We start from the raw sequence: 22,923 nt of genomic DNA, 5'->3' as shown, positions 1-22,923 counted from the left end.
CCTCAGTCGCAAAATAGACAAAGAATAGAAAACAATTTCAACTCGTTATTATTTTTTTTTTTTTGTACAATGATATTTATTTCCTCATTCTTCCACCATGCATGACTTCTTGTTACGGCTGTGATGTTTCTTACATTTTTTTTTTTTTTACAAGGTAGTTACCACTTATCAAGGCCCGGAAGCCACTCAGGGATAAGGGTTATTGCGTGTACAGTAATCAGTAGGATAGTATTGTAGTAATCGCTAGTATTGGAGATTTGATAAAGTGTCTTACTTAAGGGGGGGGTCGGTTCATCAGGAATTTGTTTATGTTGGACTTGAAGACATCCAGGTTGTAGTCAGGTAGGAAACAGGTAAACGGAAGAGAGTTCCACAGGCGTGCACTTCTAAGAAAGAAGCTTTGTTCATGGAATCTACGTTTTGGTTTTGATTTTGGTACATGCTCTCAAATGTCCTCCACATCTCTAACATGATCGTCCTCTTGAATGTGCTCTCTCCTTTTTATAGTTTTCTTTGTCTTTAACATGATGTCATTTCGTTCACGGTTCAGTATTAGCATACAGCTATCCATGCTACGTTACACAAGTAATTTAACAAAAAATATAACAAAAAAATTAGCATGAAATATAAATGTGTTCTTTATTTCAATATAACAAAAAAAAAATTGAATTAATAATTTAATTGTATCAATAATTGTATCTAAGCTTCAACTTTTGTCCCATTGATGAAATGTTGCAACCCTCTGCCTGTTCTACAAGTATTTTAATGGTGAATGCTCCAACGAACTGCAAGCACTTGTATCCCCTCGATGTAAATACCCCCGACAAGCAGCTAAATCCCACCCCTTCACAGTAGAGATCCCTAGGTGTAAGAAGGCCTTCTACTCCAATAGTTTCTTCTCCAGAACTGCTAGACTTTGGAACTCCCTTCCAGAATTCTGCTTTCCCAGTTGTACTGATATGCAGAAGTTCAAGTTTAATGTGAACAGACATCTTGCTGCCCAACTCCCTACATAGTACCCCTGTAGCTTATGTCCCTGACAGTAGCCCCCACATCAAAGTGGCAATGTACCTTGTTTCTGGTGAAAATGTAAAAAAAAAAAAACGAAAAAAAAACCAACAGCAGCAAATCCAGTACACATGAATTAAAATTGTTCGAAATGGACAAATATTCAAACACTTTTCATGTTTTGTACTGAGGCTTGACACTTCTTGTTGTGGACAGTCTTTGGTATGTCAGGCTGAAATTTCTGTGCAGTTGAAATTTTTATCAGAGATTGTACCACATTTATACAACCGCTCTGTAGAGCAGGTATGTCAAAATCGGAATCCCGCAAGGGCCATAAAAGTCCATTTGTATTGTCATAAAGGCCACACTTCTACAATTATAACCGAAGCCATTTTATAAAAAATATTGCAGAATATTTTTCTTTTAAATTAAAAGCGATGCAAAAATATGTAGCGTAGGCTGTAAGTCGACTTGTGGAAGGTCGCTAAGCATGTTGAGGGGAGAGATATTCGTCACCGATCTTGTATACGCCAGATATACGTGTTCGTACGACTCCGGATAAAAAGGAATGACAACCTTGAGAGAAGTACATTTTAAGGAGATACATCAAAAGGGAGGATGTTAAAGCCAAGTTAAACAGGCTTCTTTAGTCTTTAACAGACTACGGATACCCACGTAGGGGCGCCTGCACGTGAAATTTTTGTGGCAGTAGGTGTGCAATTTCCAACGACATCTCTTCTGAGTCGACATTGTTAAATACCAGTGGCAAGTGAAGTGTACGTACAGGATGACCAGAAACAAATGCCGAGATAAGCGGAGATCACATACAGCGCCTAGAATTCCCAAATGGTCACCCATCTGATACTAACCAGGCTCAACGTTGTTTAACTTTGGTGATCTGATGAGAACCGGTGATTATGCCGTAATATATAATATTCAAGAAAAGATTGATTCTATAATAATACATACGCAATCTGCATGAATTAAAATGTATGTCAACGCGATTATGCCATATCCAATAGTTACAATATATATACAGCGGATGTATTTTATTAACTGAACAAAAAAAACAACAACAAGGGAGTGTGTGCATGTGTACACGCATGTGTGTGTACATGCATAAGTAAGCTTTTTAACTGGTAATGTTTGTTGTATATTCCTTGCGTATGCGAACAGGAAAAGTTTGGATGAGTTGCGAACATGTGTCTCATGTTTATGTTGCAATATTTTTTACAATAATGGGGTATGATCCCGCACAGTCGGGAGATTCTATTTATAGACGATGCTGCTAGGAACTGACGAATCGAATTAATTCACGTTCTGCTACCAACCAATCAGAAACCAGAATTGCTCCATAAATATTAAACCTTGCTGTAGCAATTTCGCATATGTTTTTTTCTTCGTGTCAACAACACGAGAAGAATCATTTCCTCTGTGGATTCCAACTCAAGAATTGTCTACTGTAAACCAGTCACCTCCCAGGACTTGTGTAGAACAACAAACCATCGGAAACTGTTCTTTCAACTACGAACCAGTCACCTCCCAGGACTTGTGTAGAACAACGAACCATCGGAAACTGTTCTGTCAACTACGAACCAGTCACCTCCCAGGACTTGTGTAGAACAACGAACCATCGGAAACTGTTCTGTCAACTGCGAACCAGTCACCTTCCAGGACATGTAGAACAACGAACCATCAGAAACTGTTCTGTCTACTGTGAACCAGTCACCTCTCAGGACTTGTGTAGGAACCATCGGAAACTGTTCTATCTACTGCGAACCAGTCACCTCCCAGGACTTGTGTAGAACAACGAACCATCAGAAACTGTTCTGAAACTAAACGTGGTTTACACTTTTAGAGTTCACACAATTGCATGTCAGTACAGTTGGGAAAGCAGAATCCCGGAAAGGAGTTCCAAAGTCTAGCAGTTATGGGGAAGAAACTATTGGAGTAAAAGGCTTTCTCACATCTAGGGATCTCTACTGTGGAGGGGTGGGATTTAGCTGCTTCTTGGGTTTGTCGGGGATATTCACGTCGAGAGGAGGTATAAGTGCTTGTAGTTTATCAGAGCATTCACTATTAAAGTACTTGTAGAACAGGCAGAGGGATACAACATTTCGTCGATGGGACAGAGGTTGAAGCCTAGATGACAGTTCAGGACCTATCAGGTTGGCGACTTTCTTTTGAACCCTGTCAAGGAGTGAGAGACAAGCAGCAGATGCACCAGCCCAAATGCGACAACAGCACTCCATACATATTAGGGGATTAGTGGACTATCTCATGACGTCACTTCCTCTAGTGACGTCACTTCCTGTATCGAGTACCAGTCAAAAATGGAAATAAATTTTTCTTTCGTGCGTTTGAAAAAAAGCCATTAAAAGATGGAGGACATTAAAGCAGTATTAATACAGCTAATCAAATCAGATGGACCAGCAACAGAAAGCCAAGGAAAATTTAAAAGAATGTGATAAACAGCTCCAGTTACAATTTCAAGAGAGGCAACAAGCGTTGGAGAAGAGAATGCTACTTCAACAACAGAGACAAGATGTTATTGTTAAAAATATTCGATAGAACGGAACACAGGGACGACAGTTTTGCTTTTTCCCTAAGTACAATATGGAAGGCTATAGAAACGTTCAACTACCAACCGGAGTTGGATGGGACGTTTGACGCTTTCTATCGAAGATATGAGGACCTATTCACCGTGGATTGTCAAGAGTAAAGTTCGCCTACTTTTGAGAAAATTAGGGACTATAGAACATAGCAAGATTCTCCCCAGGAAGACGAGGGAATTCTCTGAAGCGGTCAAACTTTTATCCGAACTGTTCAGCTCAAATTCTATGCCTCTTTCATAGAAGATGGAAGTGTTTGAACCTGCAAAAAAGCGACGACGATGATTACCTAACCTTCGCGTCTGTGGTAAATAAACACTGTGATGATTTCCGTTTATTTGACTTATAGACAGATGACTTCAAATGTTTAATTTTTGCACAGGGTCTAGTCTCATACAAAAATGCTGAGATTAGACATGTTCTCTGTAGACTTGAGATTGAACAGGGCCTCACCCTCCAGAAGTTGGCCGAGGATTGTCAATGGGTAGTCTGCGTAAGGAACAACCTGAGACACGTCGAGGAGTCAGGCGCAACATTCATTAGAAGGACGAACTTCAGACCGGGAAAACACTCGCCCCGAAAAAGCAAAGCTGGAAATAAGAAAACTCAGTCCACACCTAATAAGTACCACTCAGTCACAAGACCCGGATCCCCTACAAGCCTGTGCTATTGCTGCGGCGGTAAACATTGCTCGAGTCAATGTTTTTACAAACATAAGTACTGCAACGAATGTGGCAGGAAGGGCCACAAAGCCAACCAGTGCAGGAAGAACAAGGACAAGAACAGCGTCCGACAGACTAGATTCAACTTGGATTCGGATAAGAACCGGCGCAAATATGTCGCAGTTAACATCGCAAATAAAACTGTGCATCTACAATTGGATTCCAGATCAGACCTGTCCATCATTAACCTTAAGATGTGGAAAAGGCTAAGGAAACCAACCATGCGGAAGACGAACAAATCAGCTCGAGCTGTGACAGGCGATAAAGTGGAATTTGAGGGAGAGCTCACACTCCTGGTGACCTTAAACGGCATTACTAAAAAAGTGAAAGTGTATGTACATAGGAAATCCGGAAACCTGTTCGGTACTGATTGGATGGAGCGATTCGAATTGTGGGACAAATCTATGAATAAATCCTGTCATAGGGTAGAAGACTCGTCTATGGAGGAGCTACAACTGAAGGACAAGTAAAAAAAGGAATTTCCAGAAGTAGTTTCACCAGGACTAGGAAAAGGTTCGAACTAAAAGAAAACACTCTGCACGTTTTCAAGAAGAAACAAAAAGTCCCATTTGCAGCAACAGAGAAATCGAAAAAGAAAGCTTCAACAGAATCTGCCAAAGGAGGCAGAAAAACCGAAACTACAAAGCCAGAAGCTAAAAAACCTGAAAAAAAAAAGAAGAGTTTCCCAAGCCAAAGCAACAATTTCTACACGTGTATAGAATTAGACCCAATATGAACACCAATAGCAGTCTCACCTGCAGAAACAATGGTTGCGCAGAAAGTGAGATCCGTTTTTGACAAGCTCTTACCCAAACAGTCAAGGCCATTAGTGACCACTTATGTACCCAGTAAACGTTTCATACCAGGCGAAAAAGTGTTTTCAAAAGTTATAAAAACAACACATCATTCTGGGAGGTGGGTACAATTACTAATATCACCTTCTTTTAAATTTTCCTTGGCTTTCTGTTGCTGGTCCATCTGATTTGATTAGCTGTATTAATACTGCTTTCATATCCTCCATCTTTTAATGGCTTTTTTTCAAAGGCACAAAAGAAAATTTATTTCCGTTTTTGACTGGATAATAGAGATAAAATAATAATAATAAAAAACCCCCCAGAAAATGTTCTTTCCTTGAGTGTTCCGTTCTATCGAATATTTTTAACACTAGCTCTTCTTGTCTCTGTTGTTGAAGTAACATTATCTCCTCCAACGTTTGTTGCCTAGTAGATGGTCTTCAACAATAAAAGAAAATCGGTTTTCGAAAACGAAAATGGAATCATGTTATCCTTTCTAGGGCAACAATTTTGTCATTTTACCCTGGGCTCACACCTGAGAGTATCCTGTATCTCTCATGGAGTATTGTTGCCACATCTGGACTGGTTCATCTACCACTGGCATCTCCTTCTTGGATAGGGTATAAAAAAAGAGTTTTCAATCTAATATATCCCACTTTGTCAAGTAAGCTCCAACCCCTGTCTCATTGCTTCAATGTTGCATCTCTGTGCCTTTTAATAGAATGTGCTCTGATGAACTCGTTGCACTTGTGCCCCCCTCGACGTACATATCCCGACAAACCCGCTTAGCAACAAAATCTCACCATATTTAATTGGCTGTCCTGAGTTTATTCCACTGATGACCTCAACATAGTTTTCTTCAGAATCTCTACGTTTTGGGCAATTTTCTTTCTTTTTTTTTTACTTGGGAGCCACCACTTATCAAGGCCAAAGGGCCTGTTAAGAATAAAGATTTAATGAATATAAGATAGTAGAGTAGTAATCATTAATGGTCGTCCTGACAAACAACAGCGAGATCTGCTCAACCAGAATAATGATGTGCAGCCGTGTTTGCTCCCCAAACGTAAAATCCAGTTGCACGTGCGCGGCTGTGTAAAGAACGTTCCAGCTATGTGCACATTTCCTTTCTACGCCCACGCAAATTCTGCAGGCATAACAACTAATATTTTATCTTTTCATTCGAACATATTCGTAAGCACCTCACGTGACACAGACCCTGACTTTTCGTCCAATCATTGTTTGAAAATAAACGCATTTTTATAAATGTTTTTTGGCGATCTCCAGGAGCTGGTCGAGTTCTTTAAAAACTCATTACACGCCAAAAAGAGTTAGCATGCTGTAAACATCAACACCGCTGTCCACTGATGCTAAACTCGTGCGCACTCGCTATTTAATTCTCCACGTAGAAATGTACTCTTTATTCTATTCTTATTTTTTGCTGAAGTAAGCAAATGACTTTTATGTTGTTTATTTATTTCTAAAAAGGACTGGTTATTTCCAACCTAGAATTTTTACTTTTTCTGCTTCATTTCATAAAGAACATTTTATTACCCCAGTCGCAGGAAGAGACTCTCAATTAAGGGGAAACTTTCTTGTCTTCTCTTTCCAATTTATTTACGATTTTGAGAAAATAAATTTTGTATAAAATTTATTCTCAGCCTCCGTCATCTTTGTTTTGGTTGTTCAACTTCATTTTACATATTTTTTTATTTTATTTTTATTTTTTTTTTACGAGTTTGCGGGACTAACAGCGATACCCACAGTCCTGCAACAATGGTGAAAATAGAGTAGAATTTGATTATTTATGGGGACGGTTCAACAAGAACTTGTTTACATTGGATTTGAAGGCTACCATGTTGTATTCAACTGGGAAGCAGGCTAGTGGAACAGTGTTCCACAGGTGGACAGTTCTGGGAAACAAGTTTTGTTCATTGAATCTGTGTTTAGATTTAGACACAGATAGAGAGTGGGAGAAATCGTATATAGTGGTTGTAGCTAGTCGAGTGTTTGTAGAAACCAGTTTTGAATTCCATCAAATTGTAAAACATTTGCATTTTCCTCTCTTTTCACAAATCCTTTCTTGAGATTGTCAGTTTTGTAAATTTTATCACCAACTTCGAAGGCCTTTCTTATTATCACCTAAGTTTCTTATTATCACCTAGGTTTCTTATTATCACCTAGGTTTCTTATTATCACCTTGGTAGGTGACACCTCATTGTTATCACGACAATTAAAACTGGGTGGACAAGCTCACACCTTGTCAGACAAAAATTGCTTCAGAGATGGGTATATTTGCTCATGACATCACTCTCTATAACAGGTATGAGGGGAAAACAAATGAACACATATCTAAGGACATGGAAGAAACACTAGAGGATGACCTCCAATCTATAGTGGAATGGGGACAAAAATGGATGGTCACATTTAATGCTGTCAAGACTAAGCTTGTTTCCTTCAATAATTACAAGAAACCTTCACTACCACCAATAGCAATGGCAAAGAACACATTAGCCGAAAGTACTTCTTTTAAACTCCTCGGCCTAACGTTTACATGGAACTTGAGAGCATTGCCAAGGCTGCTGCAAAGAAAGTGGGCTCTCTCTACCGTGCTAGAAAATTATTACGCCTGAAAGTATCCTGTACCTCTAGAAGGCCACCATTCGCCCATGTATGGAGTACTGTTGTCACATTTGGGCTGGTGCATCTGCTGTTTATCTCTCACACCTGGACAGGGTTCAAAAGAGAGTCGCTAACCTGATAGGTCCTGAACTGTCATCTAGGCTACAGCCTCTGTCCCATCAACGAAATGTTGCCTCCCTCTGTCTGTTCTACAAATACTTTAATGGTGAATGCTCTGAAGAACTACAAGCACTTGTACCACCTCGACGCAACTACCCCCGACAAAACCGACAAGCAACTGAGTCCCACCCCTTTACAGTAGAGATCCCTAGGTGTAAGAAAGCCTTTTACTCCTATAGTTTCTTCCTCAGAACTGCAAGTTTTTGGAACTCCCTTCTGGGATTCTGCTTTCCCAACTATACTGAAATGCAGAAGTTCAAGTGTAATGTGAACAAACATCTTGCTACTCAACTCCCTTCATAATGCCCCTGCAACTTATGTCATCGATAGTAGCCCCCCCCCCTACTTCAAAGTTGCACTGTGCCTTGTTTGGGGTGAAAATTGATTAAAAAATATATCGTCTCATCTAACACAGATAACAATTTCTATTAAAAAAAAATAAATAGATTGAATTGATTGAAGGAGGAAATCGAACGTAGGAAAAGCCTGTCTCATCTTTTTTTTTTTTTTTTTTTTTTATTTATTTATTTTTTTTTATTACATTCTCACCCCAAACAAGGCAAATTGCCACTTTGGTGTAGGGGGCTACTATCAGGGGCAACAACTACTGGGGTACTATGTAGGGATTTGGGCAGCAAGGTGTCGGTTCACGTTACACTTGAACTTCTGCACGTCAGTACTGTTGGGGAAGCAGGGACCTGGAATGGAATTCCAGAGTCTAGCGGTTCTGGGGAAGAAACTATTGGAGTAAAAAGATCTTTTACATCTAGGGATCTCTACAGTGTGGGGGTGGGATTTAGCAGCCTGTCGGGTTTGTCGAGGGTGCTCACATCGTGGGGGCACAAGTGATTGCAGTTCGTCAGAGCATTCACCACTAAAATACTTGTAGAAAAGGCAGAGGGATGCAACATTTCGTCGATGGGACAGAGGCTGAAGCTTAGATGCCAGTTCAGGGCCTATCAGGTTTGCGACTCTCTTTTGAACCTTGTCAAGGAGCGAGAGACTAGTAGCAGATGCACCAGCCCAGATGTGGCAGCAATACTCCATACATGGGCGAATGGTGGCCTTATAGAGGTACAGGATACTTTCGGGTGTTAGTAGTTTTCTAGCACGGTAGAGAGAGCCCACCTTTCTTGCAGCGGCCCTGGCAATGCCTTCAATGTAATTGTTCCAACTCATGTTTCCTGTGAACGTTAGGCCAAGGAGTTTGAAAGATGGACTCTCAGATAAAGAGTCGTTGGCCATTGCTATGGGTGGTAGAGGGGGTTTCTTGTAATTATTGAATGAAACTAGTTTAGTCTTGGCAGCATTGAACGCGACCAACCACTTTTGTCCCCATTCCACTACAGATTGGAGGTCTTCCTCTAGTGTTTCTGCCATTTCTTTAAAAATGCGTTCATTCGTCTTCCTGTCGTGTCTGCCATAGAGTTATCTAACCCCAAACTAGGCACATTTAATTGGATGTATCAATTTTATATATTTTTTTACATCGATGGTTTAATGTATGTGAAATATTTATATTTTTGGAACTGTCCATTCATTTCTGTGAACATGTTTCTGTCAATAAATATAGTTCTACAATTATCAAAATGAACATCTTTTCCTTAGTAGAGAAGAAGGTCGCAGGTTGCAGCGACGGGAAAGTGGTGCTAATAACACTCAAGATGAGAATAAATAGTCCGATTAATCAGCATAACGCAAGCATTTTCATATCTCATTTCAAAAATTCAGAATAAACATATTTATTTGGAAGAAAGAAAATTATATTAAATTCATGAAAATAAATAAACAGATTTAGTACTTGTACAGTTTAATCAACACATTTAAAAAATGAAAATATCGCAAAAAAAAGTTATATTGTACGTATCCGTTATGGAATGAAGATCTCTGAAAAAAATTTCATTTAATTTGATCGAGTAGTTTTTTTTTTTTTTTTTTTGTTTTTTACAGCAGAAAAACACGTTTTTATGAGAGCGCAATGAAGGTAGCTATCTTTGAATTTTTAGAACACGCCAGGGGGGGGGGAGATAACTCAGTTTAAAGCGCCGACACTCCCTCCCGATCTTAAATACTAGCTTTTCTTCGCTGAAGCAACGTGGTTGCTATGAAATCTAGTCATAAAAAGCGTCGCTCACTCGCTCACCTGCTTACATTTTTACGATTTTAAACACCAGAAAATTCGTCATAACTTTTGTTTTACTGAACGAAATTTGAAAATTTTCTTTTCCACAATATAGTTGAGAAGGTTATCTTTAAACTTTAATAATTGTTTGAAATTTGGTCGAAAAATGAGTGAGCAGTGAAGCTTTAAAGGAGTTCTAAATGACTAAAACTAACACTTAACGATATACTCAAACACACCGTGTCCGAGTTATATACTGTACCGTATTTTATTACTGATTTTTAATGCTGTATGCCAGGGTTCTGCTGTATTATATTTAAAGTCAATACTGAAATGAAACAAACAATAACTCGTGGAACATTTTTCAGCAGGGAAATCGACTGCCACCGTCTGTTCCCTATTAAATGTTAGCTTGCATGGTTTAATATGCGTCATTGCCGCAGATTTTACCGCGCTAATGTTAGCAGCTATGAGGGTTGATCTATATAAGGAATATTCGTTATCTTGCGCGCGCCTTTCCTAGTCTCACACAAACACACATTCACATTTCAAGCTATATTACTTGTCATATACATACGCGCACACAAACATACGTGCCCACGTTCACACACGTACATATATTCACGTTCGCGTACATACACTCACATTCACGTGTATATACACACACGCACTCACACACGCGCACACGTACGCACACAGATGGACGACGTCACTTCCTTTCAAAGGAAATCCACACATGCGCAAAAGACACACCGGAAACAAGTATAAAAGGAAGAGACACTCCATAACCATTTCTTTTAGGCCCAGCTTTCGAGCTGGTCGGTCTACGGACTGACCGCGTGCCTCACACCATTTGCTACTATGTGAGACAAAAAGCTAACAGACTGTACGTACACATTCTCACTCTTTCTCTCTCTATCTACTACTGGTCCCTGAGAACACCTTCACATAGCTGACTGCTAACTGACGTCAACTCTCCATTCTTTGTCTTTGTCTACACGCTGGACTATCATTCTCATTTTCACTACGTTACTCCTTTCTCTTCCCACGCGTGAACAAACGATAGTGACCCGAACTTGAGATGAACACACATTTCCTTTTCTTTCTACAACACCAGTCCCGCAACGAACATTGGTTACACACGCGCGGACATGAACACATGTTATATCTAAAACATTCTTTCAACAGTAAATAAACGACGTTTATCTTATCCATCAATTGAGTCTTTGTTTCCTTCAATTCCATTTGTTTCATTATTTTCTTGTAGCGAGCTAGGGTATTATATCCTGGTCTGTTACAATCTTTACGATTACTGTTTCCATTCGACTTCCTGTTACTCATTCGTTTTTAACTGATTTTTTTTTTTTTGTTTTGTTTTTACAGTATCTTTGGTTATAGTCAGTACTTCCTAACTTCTGGCGTAGCGGAAGCGGTGACAACGCAAATTAGTTTCTTCACTTTCAGAATTCTTCCGTATTTCTATTTGAAGCGATTTATTGAAATATTGTGGAAAATATGAAGAATTTATAATAAACGTAAAATGGATAATTATGGTCTGGTAGACCAACACAAAACATATCTTAAAAATCTTGTTTTCCATAGGTTTACTGAAGGCAAATACCACATTTAAATTTTCCGCAAATAAATATTTGTCTGTATGTGAAGCAACGTAATTCTTTCTGTTATAAGTGGTAGCCATTGTTTTAGGCGCAAGCGCACAACAAAAATATGTGATCGATGTTCATCCCATGACCACAACATTGTAGGATACTTCATTGGCTAATGAGTGTATCGATACTGTTCTCGGCGAACAATAGCGCATTCTGCCTATTACGGATATCACACTCTGAAGAGGAAACAGATCTGTGGCACCCAGATGTTTGATAGACACTCGTAGTCAGAATTCCTATTTTAGTGGCAGGGTTTTGCATGATCTGCACTGCGACCTAAAATTTGTTTCTCGTGTAAACCTCAAAATTGTGACGTTTCTAGGGAGGAAAAATTGTAAATTCCTGCGAATTACTACATCAGTGGAGTTGGCTCCAAGAATAAGATGTCAATTGTCTATACCAATTGATGGAGAATTGGATCTACATCATAGTGTGGAACATTTGCCGGTGGTGGTCGACAACCTTAAGAAATTGAATTACACGTTGGATATGGACCTGCGAAGAGATGCCAATATATCTTTGGAGGGATTGGTAGGGGCAGATCTTCTACAATTCATGGAATCCTTACGATTGGTAAAATGCATGGAGGGTAGAGCCTAGCTCTCTTAGTGAGGGGTGATGCTCTTTGGCTATCCAAGGAACTTTATATTCCCTAATCAAATAAAATCAACCAAAACCTTCAAAGGATTATGTTGATGTCATGAGATCTGTTAAGTGCTCAACCTCTGTTGATGTGTGTCCCTCTTATTCAGATCTTTATGAAAACATTTTTGAGGACAGTGCTGCAGAAAGTCTTTGGGTCTTTCAGAAAAGGAAACGTTGTCTGACTACGATATGCAGAAGGTAGAAGAGTTCATAAGAAAGTTTAACGAAGGGTGGTACTGGGTTCAGATACCGACAAATTGGCTCAGGTAAATTCTAATTACGAAATAGTCCTCAAGGTATTGGATAGAGTTGTACATAATTTGAAAGGAAAGGGTCTATATAAGAACAAAAAACAGAGGGCATTATTGAACCCCTTTGTTGCCCACCTAGTCAATTCAATAAACATTTCCATGGCAGATGCTCGTCTGAACTCCAATCTCTGGTCCCCCCTCGCCAATCTTTCACGAAAAACACCCGTCTAGCTGAATCCACTGTGAAAAATTTCCCCCACTCTATATCTGTGCCTAAATCAAAACGCAGATTCCATGAACAAAGCTTCTTTGTTAGAACTGCACGCCTGTGGAACTCTGTTCCGTCTGCCTGCTTCCCTCCGGACTACAACTTGGATGTCTTCAAGTCCAATGTTAACAAATTCCTAATGAACCGCCCCCTTAAGTAAACATTTCAGCAAATCTCCTCACTAACATAATGTACTTGCAATAACCCTTATCCCTGAGTGGCTTCCGGGCCTTGATAAGTGGTGATCACTGTGTAAAAAAAAAAAAAAAACATGTGTGGATTCCTCATCATTCAGTGTTTAAGAACGAGATTGTTGCAACTACTAAAATATGGCTCATCTTCTACTGTTCCTTAAAGGTCAAGGGAGGAGCATCCTTAAACGAAGCAGCATAACCAGGAGTAAATTTAACAGGAGATATGCTGAATTTGATCCTAGTCTTTCAAACCAACAGATATACATTGCTGGGAGACCCCACGAAGGTGTTTCTGATGATTAGGTTAATGAAGGAATCAGACAAAAATAGGTTTTGCTTCTTTTTAAAGCAAGATGATCGTCTAGTGTGTTATCGATATACAACCATTATCTTCGGGTTTAATGCAAGCCTTTTATTTTGAACTTACCTTAAGTTTGTGCCTTGAAATTTCACGCATCTAAGTTTCCAGTAGATGAATGTACCAGACTGTTGAGTTCACATTTTTATGTTAACAACCTGGTTAACACCAACAACTCTGAAAGTGATTTGAAGAAACTATATTGCCAAGCAAGAGAGAGAGAGAGAGAGAGATTGCAGAATGGTGGGTTTGATCTTCAATCCTGTAATACTAACTGTACAAAGCTGCAAGAATTAATGAAAGAAGACAAGGCTTTGACAATTCATAGTTTTTCATGGAAAAAAGGTTTGATCTACAGATATGACCCAAGGTCTGATTGTATCAGCCTCGCACAGCATTCTTGTGACCCTAGCTTAGGAATGAAACGTCATATCTTATCAGCTGTGTCCAGCATTATCATTGTGTCTCCCAGTTACCATTTAGAGTCGATTATTGGTGGGAGAAATGTGGAAGGCTGGTATTGATTGGGATGAATCCATTCCAAGGGAAATCCAAGAAAGTTGGAAATTATTGCTGATTTGTCAATGTCAGCATACTGCAGAAGTGCAACCTTATATTTATTTGCTGATGCCGCGTAAAAAGTTTTGTTGTTTATGTTCAAAGGAGGTAAATCTTCTCTGATTTTCGCTAAAGCAAAGGTCGCACTTCTAAAGCCTAAAACCCTGCCAACACTTGAACTATATACAGGGTGTCCATAAAGTCCGTGTGCACTTTTAAAAATTTATAACTTTTTTTGCCCGCAGAATCTTATGCACAGTAGACTTTGGCAGCCCGAGCTCCAATGATGCCCGTCTTACAGACTTTCTTGGACTTGCAGTAAAGGATTCTTCTATGGAAGCAATACTTTCGTCACTGACACATGGCCTTCCAGACCATGGTTTATCATGGATAGAGCCTGTCTCTTTAAATTTTTTCATCCATTTAACAATGGTGTTCCTATGGGGCGCTTTGTTATTGCATTCAATTCTAAACTTTCTTTGTACAGCAATAGTAGATTTCAATTCAGCCAACCAAAGGACGCAGTTTACTTTTTCCTCAATTTAAGCCATGGGATCAAATTGATTCTGAAAAACAAAAGAAAATATTTTTTACTTATTTTTTACTTATCTAAAAATTGCTACGAATTTTGTGGTGAAAAATCATTCAATAACTATACTTAAAACTAGATACATGAAACTTTATAACATTTCTTACAGATTATTTCTATCGCAAATATAAATAAAGTTATAAATGTTTTAAAGTGCGCACGAACTTTATGGACACCCTGTATATATACATACGTGTGTATATATACATACGTGTGTATATATACATACGTGTTTAAATTCACGTGTCGTCTAGTGGTACAAAATGTTCTAATGAATGTGTGTATACGTTTGTATATACGTTTGTATATACGTTTGTATATACATGTCACAGTCATCTATTTGACGTGTCTATATATGTGTGTTCGTCTAATCTAGTTTTTCTATTGTTTGTTGAATTACTGCATGTATAATACTTACAACAGTGTTGATGTTTTTTTTTTTACATGGTAGTCACCACTTATCAAGGCCCAAAAGCCACTTGGGGATAAGGAGGGTTATTGCGTGTACAGTAATCAATGGGATAATATCGTAGTAATCATTAGTAATGGAGATTTGATAAAGTGTCTTACTTAAGGGGACGGTTTATCAGGAATTTGTTTATGTTGGACTTGAAGACATCCAAGTGATATATTAACAGATAAGGTTTAACAACAGACATGTAATATTTATAACAGAAAGGGGCAAATAGCAGTTTCTGGAGATTTACATGAGAAACATACTTGGTCCATCTTTGGTCTCACTTTGATAGATCCTTGGAAAAGTTGCAAATAAAGATTCGTACAACTCAAAGACTTGGTGATATTTACAGCAGCTTTATTTACCGATGTTTCCTCATTGGAAAGCTGCAACACTGGTCCTAGACTATCCCCTCTACTGGGAGCCATCACGATCTGAAGACCGCCTCTGTCCCTCCTTGTCTCTGAATTAGTGTGCTCTCTCTGACTCCCGACTCTTGACTAAAAGATGATACATGTCTTTCAAACTCTTCCATAAAGTCCACATCATCTTGTGACCTCTATGTAAGACTAGGTCAGACTCTAGAGGTCAAACCTATTTTTAAATTATTGTTTGTGTTCTAACATTCTTTTCTATTAAAACATTTTAACATAATTAATTTTATTTGTAAATATTTATTTCGCTCTGATAACATTGTTTCTAACATTCTAATTTTACAAATATTAATAATAATCATAATAATTGCGACAACTTTTGGCCCAGTCAGTATCTAAAAATGCGAGAAAAGTCCAGCTCCTTAAAAGGGGAACTCTGGATCGGAACAAAGCTAAAAATTGTCTCTGTCTTTTAGCCACTAAGGATAGAATAGACTAAGTGTAACATCAGAACAGGTACTACATTTTGTAAATCAGCTTTTGGAAAATACTGGTTGTCTGACCTAAAATCCACCAAACTTTGATTTTCCTTTTTCCTTTTTACCTTTCCCCTTCGCAAAACTCAAAGTTCTGCAAAGTCAAAAAGACAAACTAGTTTTTTCTACAAAATAACGAAATTAATCAACATGAATAAATTTTTGAAGATATAAAGAACTTGAGACATAATGATATGCCTATATCTTACAAGTAGTTTGGATTTGCCGGAAGTAGACAATGAGAGCCAAATATTTTATTTAAAAAATATTTTTTTTACTTGAAACAAGGCACTTAGTTATGAGGGGCTTCTATTTGGGACTAAATTTACAAATGTAGGGAGTTGGGCAGCAAAATGTCTGTTCACATCACACTTGACCTTCTATATGCTAGTACAGTCAGGAAAACAGTGACTTGGAGGGAATTCCAAAGTCTAGCAGTTTGAGGGAAGAAGCTATTTTAGCAGAAGTAGAAGCACAGCATCTATGGATCTCTACAGTATGGGGTGGGATTTTGCTGCTTTATAGGTTTGTTGAGGGAATCTATGTTCAGAGAATACAAGTGTTTTGAGTTTGTCCGAGCACCTTCCATCAAAATACTCGTAAAACAAGCGGAAAGATGCTGCATTTCAGCGATGGGACAGAGATTGGAGTTTGGTTGATAGTGCGGGAACTATTAGGTTGGCGACTTCTTTTTAACCGTATCTAAGAGGGAGAGACAAGTGGCAAATGTACTAGCCCAGATATTTTTTTAATTACATTTTCACCCCAAACAAGGCACATTGCCACTTTGATGTAGGGGGCTACTATTAGGAACACAAGCTACAGGGGTACTAGATGGGGAGTTGGGCAGCAAGATGTCGGTTCACATTACACCTGAACTTCTGCATGTCAGTACAGTTAGGGAAGCAGGAACCCGGAAGGGAATTCCAAAGTCTAGCGGTTCTGGGGAAGAAACTACTGGAGTAGAAGGCTCTCTTACATCTAGGGATCTCAACTGTGAAGGGGTGGGATTTTGCTGCTTGTCAAGGTATTTACGTAGAGGGGGTACAAGTGCTTGCAGCTTGTGGGAGCATTCACCATTAAAGTACTTGTAGAATAGGCAGAGAGATGCAACATTTCGTCGATGGGACAGAGGCTGAAGCTTAGATAACAGTTCAGGACCTATCAGGTTGGTGACTCTCTTTTGAACCTTGTTCAGGAGTGAAAGACTACTAGCAGATGCACCAGCCCAAATATGACAACAATACTCCATACATGAACGAATGGTGGCCTTATAGAGGTACAGGATACTTTCGAGCGTAAGTAGCTTTCTAGCACGGTAGAGAGAACCTACCTTTTTCGCAACGATCCTGGCAATGCTCTCAATGTAATTGTTCCAACTCATGTTTCCTGTGGATGTTAAGCCGAGGAGTTTAAAAAATGTACTTTCAGATAAAGAGTCATTGGCCATTGCTATTGGTGGTAGAGAAGGTTTCTTGTAGTTATTGAAGGAAACAAGTTTAGTCTTGGCAGCATTAAATGTGACCATCCATTTTTGTCCCTGTTTTACTACAGATTGAAGGTCATCCTCTCGTGTTTCTGCCATTTCTTTAGATATGTGTTCATTTGTTTTCCTGTTGCGTCTGTTATAGTGTGTGGTGTCATCAGCATATATACCCATCTTACAGACAATTTTGTCGTGGAGGTCATTTATGAATATTAGGAATAATAGAGGTCTAAGGATAGACCCCTGAGGCACTCCATAGTAGCTTTGTAGAGACACAGGATACTCTCAGGTGTGAGTAACCTTCTAGTACGGTAGAGATCGTTTCAATTCATGTTGTCTGTGAATGTTAAGCCTAGGAGCTTGAAAGAAGTACTTTCAGGCAGTGTATCATTAGCCACACCAATTTGTAGTTGAGAAGGATTTTTTTATTAAAGGAAACAACCTTAGTTTTGTCAGTATCTAACATTACCATCCATTCACAGCACCATTCCACTATAGACTGGAGGTTTTCCTCTAAGGTTTAGTCATTTTCTTAGATATGTGTCCATTCATTTTCCCCTCGAGTCTGATTGATTGGTTGTTTTTGTTTTACGGTATATCAACCCTTTTCGGGTTATTTAATGCCGAATCCAGTTTGAAGAAAATTTTTTTTAATAGAATATTTTTGTTGTTTTCACGTCTGTTTCTATTTAACCCATAGTTGGGACCCTAACAGGTACTACCACTCCGGGTCAGAGTGGACCTGGGAGCAATGGTAATTAAAGGGTGGCTCCACACTCCCCAAAGCCCGCAAGTTGGGGCCTCACCACTGGATATAGTTTAAGGTCATATCCAGGACCCCCATTGAGGGACTTTTACCCTCTGCAGGGGGGCAGTCGGCGTATTCTAATGCCTCACCGACAGGGCCCCCTCGAGTCTGTTATAGAACGTAGTGTCATCAGCAAACATATCCATCTCTGAGACAATTTTATCTGGGAGGTCATTTATGAATAGCAGGAATAGTAAAGGTCCAAGGAAAGACTCCTCTGGTATACCAGTATTTATATTATGTTGTTTTGATGTTCGACCATCGAGGACAACCTAGATAATTCTCTTATTTGCTTATGTTAAGTATTTGTCCAGTAATACCACATGATTTAATTTTAATGAGACGACCATCGTCTCAAACTCTGTCATTTGTTGAAGAGTTTAAGAACCAGGGAAACCTCAGCAGAGCATTTTTTTTATAGTATAGCAGGGAGGGAAATTTGGTAGTGGTGATGGGGGTGGGGGTCTCTTGCATCAAAAGTGAAGTTGGAGGCAAACCATTGTGCAAGCAAGTTTGCTTTTTTTGGTTGCTGTGCAAACAACCTCAAGGTTGTCGGATAGAATATTGTCTTTAAATATAATAAACTAGCAGGACCCATTAACCGGCGTTGCCCGGTGAAAGCATGCTCCTCTCCTTGTAAAAAATTAAATTACAGTTGTTGTTAAGTTGGTGATGGCCAATCCCTAATGTCCTAATGTTAAGAACAGGTTTTGGAATGGACACCTTTAACCTCCTCATGTTAAGAACCCCATATGGAATAGACATGAAAAACCTTGCCATGGTAAGAACGGCTTTCGGAATAGACATACCATTTTGTGAGGAAGGTGTTGTAATATGAAACATCATATGCTGCAGGCGCACTTATATGTGCAAGAAAACCGGAAGTTCCGGTTTCTGTACCTTAGAAAATACGCTGCTCCGGCCCTTCCTTAATCACGCTTCATCTTCATTCCTTATTACAGATATCACTTCATGGTGGCAAGCAGTAAAACAGATGCACAAACAAAGGGGAACTCCTTACACGTTCAAAAGCCTGGACAATCCTTTGTACGGAAAAGAAACTAGAACAAGAAAAACTACAACAATGTCAGCCATATTGTCCCTTTCGACTGAACGCTTCTCATGATTAAAAAAAAACTTTTCGTGTATAAAACCAAGCGCAACTTTTCATTCCGTCTAGTACACGGTATACTATGAGAAAGCTACGTTCGTGTAAAAGGCCAAACGACCATGACAACCTGCTGAAACAAGAGTCTTAATAAAATGGCAGCCCATCTACCAGAGATGCAGTGGTCTGATCCTGACCTTAGCGAAGCGATATCACTGTTTAAACAAAAAATTACACTGTATTTAGAGGATGAGGACATAACGGACACAGAGAAACTACGACAGTAGTATGCAATCTGTAGACCTACCACCACTGTACCGAGGAGAACATGCGACCATAATAAACAAAGCCAACAGAGTGTGGTACCCTGGGACCATAGTCCAAAAGGATGATGACAACCCAAGAAGCTACATTGTACAAACTCCAAATAGGACAAGACTCTGCTGCAACAGAGTCCACCTCCATGCTGTACCAATACCGACCCCAAAGAAGAAATCCCACTTTGCCAACCCAACACCAACAACAGCACAGAACGTGGAACAGCCCTATGTATATAACGTCCAAAAACAAACTATCACACCCTACAACAATACAAAAAAACACACTAGAAGACGACCAAGTCCATGAAAGCCCAACTCGTACTCAATCTGGACGAGTCAAGGGATAAATATAAACAACTTGCACACTAAACACACACAACATTGGCCAACATAACATAACAGACTAATCACTTTACACCCATACACCCTCTCAGTAGAACTTTAACTTAGAACTGAGTCTTACACACCTAAATACATAACTAAACAGGGGGGGGGATGTTGTAATATGAAACATCATATGCTGCGGGCACACTTATACGTGCGGGGCTACCAGAAGTTCTGGTTTCTGTACCATAGAAAATAAACACGCTGCTCTGTCCCTTCCTCAATCAGGCTTCGTCTTCATTCCTCATTACAGATATCACTTCAGAAGGGACTTTCCAAGTATTTGCTCCAAATTTGATCTTGATATATGTTGTAAGAATACCAACCCACAAAGACTATAAATAAAAAAATTTGAGGGTGGGTGGCAGTGTCGTGCGGAGAGAAATACCCTTTTTTATCGCATGTGCATAAAACAGTGAATTACTGTGCATAATACATATCATTATATCTCTAAAACTACTTGTCTCCGCCAAAGTTAAAATAGATTGTCTTATTCAGCATAGTCTAAAACCTATAAAGGAGTCAGTTTAAAGGAAATAGTATATTCTGTGCTAAGGTGAAAGGTACCTAAAATAGTTAATGTCTGAGCAGTGTGGAAAATGATTCCGGAAAAGAGAACTAAACAAAAACCAACTCTAGTAAAAAAAGGAAAAAGAAAGCCAATATATAACAAATAAGTATATCTGTAGGCAATGTAATAAAGGGAAAATTGATACTTTAGTGGTGTAAATTATTTGACACACAAAGAACGTTATAAAAAAAAACTGGCGTAAATGAAAAGTAATGAAAATGATAATTTTTCTGGACGTAATTCAGTTTTCATGTGTGAAAATATGTTTTATATAAAACATATGTGAAAATATGTTTTATATAATAATTTTCTTTTCTTTTTTTTTTTGCTTAATTACTCCAATCTAGGCTCGGTTCCACTTTGATGTAGGGGTTACTACAACTCTCTTTTATTAAGAAAATCGGTGAACGGTTCTGAAAGTACCCCACACCCCCTGTAAAGTCCACAATTAAACAGAAATTTGAATTAAAATCTTACATAAACATTTAGACAACAATGACCAGTTATAAGCATTTAAACAGAATATGAATTACTTCCCTTTGATTAGAAAACCTGTAGACAAGCAAAAAATAGAATTACTTCCCTTGAATTAATTAAACTTTGAGCGTTTGGATTTAAAATAAAAAAAGAAGTGAATTATTTCCCCTGAACATGTAACGGAATTAATTAATCTAAACAAAATAACCACTTTACAATTTACAGCCGAGAGAGGGAGGATTTATTTCTCCACTGATGATGGGTTATTACTCGAAAGGACCTTTGGAATAAGTACCATCCACAGTTGTAAAAAAATCAACAACAAAAAATCAGGTAGATAAATTAATATAAAAAAAAAATTATTGAATTATTTATCATTCATTTATCTATTTACTAGCAAAAGTACCCGTCGTTGACTGGGTTCAAAAACAGCCTACAGAAAATGGACTCTGATTTATGAAAGTATGATAGCTTATGAAAAGGAAGGGTTGTAAAGAGATAGCTTCGAATTTGGGGGTATCAAAACCAAAGCAAAATATGATGAAAGTAAAAATAAAATAGATAAATCCCATAATTTATTATACCATACCTGTTCACACTGAAACACTTATCACAATATTCTGTGGATCTATATTAAAAAACCTTGTTAAACTTTGTGACATATTTCCATTCTATGGAGGTCAGGTGCGAACGGACACCCCATAATTTTATTATACCATATTTCTTCAAACTGAAACATAACTATCAAAGTATACTTACGCAGATAGATATGAAAAGTCTTTATTAAAGTTTGTGCCTATTTCCATTCCATGGAAGCCAGGCGCGAACGCAGACCCCACAATTTTATTATACCATCCCTATTTAAGTTAAAACATAGTTATCAAAGTATTCTTATGTACATCTATATCAAAAACACTTGCAAACGTTTTTTTTAATTTTTAAATTTCTTATTTCCATACTTTGTGGACCAGGCGCGAACGCAGACCCCACAATTTGAATGAACCACCGTTCTGCCAGATCAAACATACCGATTCCTGTGTCTCGATACATCTTCTATCATTATATGTAATCAGTTTTTTAAAATAGTCAACCATATAGGAGCCTATTCGTGACCACACACACACACACACACAGCTTTATATTGTAGATTTATTTATCTGTTCATAACGCTTGTACATTTCTGCATTGTAAGCCTTAAAAAATATCTTTTATTCTTTAACAATGCTTCAAGCAAACTACGCCATACTTCTGTTTTTCTTTCTCACGTTAATCTCATTGATTACAAATTTAACTTTCAAATAAAAAAAAAATGAAAATTGAAAAAAAAAAATAAAAACTTAAGACTTTAATCAGTTTTCAATTAAAATGTTCCACTAAATTGAACATGTAATTTGTGACCTTACCTGAGAAAAATATTGTCGCAATATTTTTCTCAGTGATGGTCACAAAGTATGTGCTCAATTTAGTAGAACATTATAATCGAAAACTAATTCCTAACGTTGAAAGTCATACAAAATATTTTAATTTGAAAAGTAAGTGTGTAATTGATTAACGCGTATAAAGTGTAAATAGTGGAATTTAAAGGATGGGGGGGGGGGTCAATTTCCGAAATGTCCTGGCCCTGTCGGTGGAGCATTAGAATACGCCGACTGCTCCCTGCAGAGGGTAAAAGTCCCTCAATGGGGGTCCTGGATATGACCTTAAACTATATCCAGTGGTGAGGCCCCAGCTTGTGGGCTTTGGGAAGTGTGGAGCCATCCTTTAATTACCATTGCTCCCAGGTCCACTCTGACCTGGAGTGGTAGTACCTGT

At 38.5% G+C, this 22,923-nt stretch overlaps 1 long non-coding RNA gene across 1 annotated transcript in view; it reads left to right on the top strand.

Annotated features, from left to right (window-relative positions):
• Positions 1 to 19,721, top strand: part of LOC145269860 (uncharacterized) — a 41,510-nt gene extending 21,789 nt beyond the window's left edge. The window contains exon 3 of the long non-coding RNA XR_013865273.1: positions 19,214 to 19,721. This is a non-coding gene — a long non-coding RNA (uncharacterized LOC145269860). The remainder of the gene's footprint in view (positions 1 to 19,213) is intronic.
• The last annotated feature ends 3,202 nt before the right edge of the window (positions 19,722 to 22,923 follow it).

This window comes from Euprymna scolopes, chromosome 45, assembly GCF_053919585.1.
Source record: "Euprymna scolopes isolate OS-2025 chromosome 45, ASM5391958v1, whole genome shotgun sequence".
Taxonomy (NCBI): Eukaryota; Metazoa; Mollusca; class Cephalopoda; order Sepiida; family Sepiolidae; genus Euprymna; species Euprymna scolopes.
Note: the sequence above shows the minus strand (reverse complement) of the source record. Positions and strands in the feature narration are given on the sequence as shown.